The sequence below is a fragment of the Tauraco erythrolophus genome, chromosome 3 (assembly GCF_009769465.1).
Source record: "Tauraco erythrolophus isolate bTauEry1 chromosome 3, bTauEry1.pri, whole genome shotgun sequence".
NCBI lineage: Eukaryota > Metazoa > Chordata > Aves > Musophagiformes > Musophagidae > Tauraco > Tauraco erythrolophus.
In genome coordinates, this window is record NC_141467.1 from 57075141 (window position 1) to 57080138 (window position 4998).

Below are 4998 nucleotides of genomic sequence, written 5' to 3' on the forward strand. Positions count from 1 at the left end.
GAAATGCAGAATGTTGGTGTGAATATCTGAATTCATAGACACAAACACTAATATTGTTCCACGTTGCCTATCTTGGATATTAATCCTTTCTGGAAGATTAAGGAACAGACATTTTGATTTTTATTCAATGTGCCATGATGAACCTGAAGAATACTGAAGAAATTTTGCATTCTCCCTTGGCACTACTTCATCTCACTGAATCCAAATGATTTTACATTTAAAATCTGAACTCCACTTTCTCTTCTGCTTTCCATCTGTCTCACAGATACCATTCATTTGACCTATGCTATGACTTTCTGGAAAAAACATATTGTAGAATTATTAAATATAAATACCTTTGCCTTACTAGGCTTATCAACATATTGGTGGGGGAGTTTTTAATCTTTCTTAAAGAAAAAAGGAATTGCTGTTTTTAAAGTTGGATAGTTTTCTCAAGTTTAGGAGTAAGTTTATTGTTTTCAGAGGGAAGTGGTATTCCAATTAGAGGTAGATTGTTACAGTGATTAGTTACCCTATACCAAATGTATTCCTTTGTTTACCACAGCCAAACTCTTTTTATCTGCATGTAAAAACTATTTCATCTTAAGTGGCTTCACCTGAAAGGCATTGGCTGCTTTAACAAAATACTTCCTGTGGTCTTGATGTTGATGATCCATATTAACTTCAAGATCATCTCATTAGGTAGCCCACAGGGACTATATTAGTCTACAGTATTTTCCTTTTCCAAGAAGTAGCCCTCTGAATACTTTAGGTAACATTTCATTAGAAAAAGGTCTTAAGTTTTGAACCACAACTTTCTCAAAGCACCAAAACAATAAGGAAGTTGCTAATAACATTTTTCTAACACTTCTTTCTCCCTTTTCCTCTTCCTCTTCTCTCTCTTTCTCTTTCTTTCTCTTTCTCTTTCTTTCTCTTTCTTCTCTGAGTAGCCTCTTATTTTTGATTATTTGATTTAAAAAAGAGGTATACCAATGTATACCAGTTAATGCTCCTATACTTTGCAGGAGATTCAGAGCTGCAGTTATATCACAAATAGATTAGAGGAGAGGAAACGTGTATTTCCACCGATCTTGCTGCTTGGATATTCAAGGAAGATGAGCTACGTTCTTCAAACTGGAAGTTCCCCAAGAGTCAGTGCACTGAGGTCTGAATAGCATAAATAGACTTGGATTTTGCACAGCATTTAACTCATCTCTGTCATCTTTATCTCGTGCAGACTGTGTTGAAGGCAGTTGCTGCTCACGTATGTGTTGCTTTTTTTCCCCATTAGGTATGCAATGTGTGCATGAGTGGAGTTTTGGAGAACAGGTGGGAATGACACAGCCATGTGTTGCAAGTATATTCATAGATTACAGAGCCGAGAGGGAGGACTGCAGCACTCTAATCTGACTTCTTATATAATGCTGTCCTGTACATGCATAAAATATTTTGAGGAGAAACATCCTATTTTGATTTAAATATATATTTCCTTAGCTATGTTAATCAGTAGTCCTCAATACCAAGGACCTTATTTCTCCTGAGATAATAAAATCTTTATTTGTTGAAGCAGGAGAGTGGTGGTGGTATTTTGAATTTTAAAATGACTAAATTCCCCTCCAAGCCCATGCATCTGTCCTTGACCTTTGTAGTCTGTGCAATTGAAAGTCTTTCCTTCAAATATCTTGCCATTTTGTTTTAATTTTCTTCAGCTCTCTTGTAACAGGCCCCTTACATTTTACTTACTGACACATTTTCTTTCCCCTTCTGAGCTGACGATCCAGTCTTTGCTCCTCCAGTGATTTGTCTTCTGATTCCAATTTCCGACTGTAATTCTGTTTCCTCTCCCTCTATTCTGTGTGTCTAACCTTTATTTTTCCCTCCAGCCTTAGTTTTGTACATCAAAAGAGGAAAAACTTTTCTTCCATATCTGTGTTTCTTTAAATAGTCCATAGCTTTGGCCATTTTCATGTGGCTCCCTCTTCCAGTGAAGGGAAACAGTGACATAGCTTAGTCACTGTTTTCTTGTAGTCATTTCTAATTCTTCTTGTAATGACTTTTCTTGCATTTGCTGATGAGCGTTTCAGGATCCAGCCCTGCAGATGATCCTGAAGGTAATATGGACGACCAACATCAAACCTATAGGAAGTATTTTGTTGAAGCAGCCAATGCCTTTCAAGGGCAGACATTTCAGATGAAATTGTTTTTACTTGCAGATAAAAAGAGCTTTGGTTAACTGCCTCACTAGAGAATTCTTCCTCCAGCAAACCTGGGAGGGCAGGCTGCCCCATCTGGCTTTGTCATCTCTCTTTCTCTGCTACTTTCCATATTCCTGAATCTACTGACTTAAACATTTCCCCAACCCATTTCTGCATTTCAGCAGTACCTGTTTTTTTCCCCACTTGCTACGATGAAGACCGTCCTGGTCCTCAGAGTCCAGTAAGCAAAACTTGTCCCAGAGCTCTCCTTCAGCTCCAGTTCTCATGGGTGTCGTGAAATCAATATTTTGAAAGAAATTACTTTGCTTTTCTTAATTTTTTTAAAACTGTCTTTCTTTCTCTGTGCTCGTGCAGGAGAGACAGTCCTATTCAGCACCGTGAGTTGATAAACTTCCATTTCTTTGATTTGCTACAGGTTATGGAGAGCTCTAGAAGACACTGAAAACAAACAGTAATGTGTGTCAAAAAAGGGGACTTTTCTTGTGACCATTCTTGCTTGCCTCCTAAGCAATATAGAGCACGAGTCTTGTTGGACAGTTGTTTCTCCCCTAAAAGGAATTAAGAAAATATTCTGCACTCTGGATACATTTGTGGAAGAGTATGCTGAAAACTTTCTGGTAAGAGGGAGCTGGAGCTGTTGCCACTAGAAGGCAACGTGATCCCACAAACAGCCAAAGGATATATTCCCTCAGAACTACTTCAGCCAAAACCTGCACTTCTGCTCAATAAAATCACTTTTGTCACTTGTATGTGTAATCAGTAGTGGATCTATTAAAAAATACAGCATTTTACTTGGACAGTTTTTGCAGTGCCACGGTGTTTGAAAGGCAGAGGATGAGAAGAGAGAATGGTCACTGCTGGCACGCAGGCGTTTCAGCCTCATGCTTTAACAGTATTTACTGTATTTATAATTGCCAATGTTTGCAAAGCAGGCTGATGGCAATTTATTGGAAAATAGTTAAATGCAAATAATAGTCTCTTGATGATTATTACTGGTTTCTTAGATCTGAAGCTCTACATGACTGTGTGAAGGGGATTTGCTGGGCCAGCTTGCTTTTGTGAACTATTAGTAGTAAATAACTTGTCCCTGACAGGAATTTAATGCTCCCAAAGCATAGTTAATATACCCCTATGTCTGGGTGGATATAGAACCACAAAATAGATGCAGTGCTCCTGTTTGGCCTTTTCCTTTTCATCTCTCTTGTAGCTGAGAGACCCAACAGATGGTCCTTTCTGTGTCTGCGTGTTAAAACTGTAGTATAAGAGCTGCTGATAAGTATATTCTGCCTTTTAATTTTCAAGAATACATGTAATGGAGGAAATCTTACTCGATGGTCAAAAAGAACAGAGCTCAATTAGCATGGTGCTCTGCTCTTGGAGTGCTGCCCCAAACTAGGTCCCATATAGCTTTCAAATAGACCATCTTGATCTTTTGTCACCTGTTGGGTTTTTTTTGGGGGGGAGGGGGTGTTATTTTGTTTGCTTTTTCCCCTAGCATTCACCTGGAATTCCACTCTCTTTATTGTGATCGCTTTGTCTTTTATAGTGGCTTTTGTATATGTGTGAATAACAAGGACCTTTGCATTTATTCCTTTTTACTCACTTCTGCTTCATATGCAACCTTTTCAGGCATCTGCCACTGGCTGGAGGCTGGAAGAAATGTTGTGGTGTCCCTCAAACCATATCTTCTTCAAAAGCATGAATAGGAGGGGAAAAAAAAACAGAGAGGAAGTATCCTGGCAGCAGGTAAGTAACTCTTCCTCCTTGCTATTCCTCTTGATTTTGTAAGTTTGTGGATCCAGGCAAGTGTACTTACTGTAGAATCTAATCAGATACCAAGATTTAATTAACCCTGATAGAAAAAGGAATGATAAAATAATCATTTATGTCTTTGAGGGTACAAGCTCACCTGTTACCTCAGGATACACAGTTCTCTCATCTTTGCTGGCTGTACCTAACAAAAATTGGGCTTTTTGTACAGCTTCACTCCTTGGAAAATAAAAAGCCCTGTCCTGTACCAAGCCTTTGGATTCTCAGAAACAACTCAGAACTGTTCTGTACTATATCAAAGTGCTCTGCAAGGCACAGGCACTTGGCTATTGTACCATAGTCATTTTTTCTCATTACCATTGTGCCTGTACGTCTGGGAGGGGTTCTGTGTGTCTGTGTGTGTGGGACAAGAATCATCCATAAACCAGAAATCTAATTATGGAGATTTTCACATCTCCTGGCTCAGTAAAATACTCCCAAGAGCAGGGCAAACCTCTGCAGCAGGAGGACAAGTCGATACTGATAGACTCCCACGGATCCCCGAGGCCGCCGTGTGAGGGGAAGGCAGGGTCACTGGTGTGCCTGCCGGCTGCCTGGGAGCCGGGTCAGGGATTTTGCTCAGGCAGGTGCAGAACCTGTTGTTTGTTTAACAAGGTTGGCGGCAGCTGCTGCTACCGCTTCGGAGCGATTAAAGAATGTGTTGTTCGGTAGGAGGTCGCCAGGTGCTGGCTGTACTATATGCTATGACAAGCAGGGCAAAATTTCCTGTAAACACCTGCCAGCATCCCAGGAAAAGCTGTGCTAACGGGCTATTATGTACCTGCCATTAAGCCATTTGTGGGCTTAGCTGACAGCAACGTGTGTGCGCTGGCTATCGCAGCGAGGGCTTGCGGAGATAAGATACACCGGTGTTTCCTTACCGCCAACAGATGTGGGGAGAAACAAAAATGTGTTGGAGAAACAACAATGTGTTGGAGAAACAGTAGCCGCCGCTTTGGACTTTACCCTCTCAAACATGCAGGGCCTGCCTGGT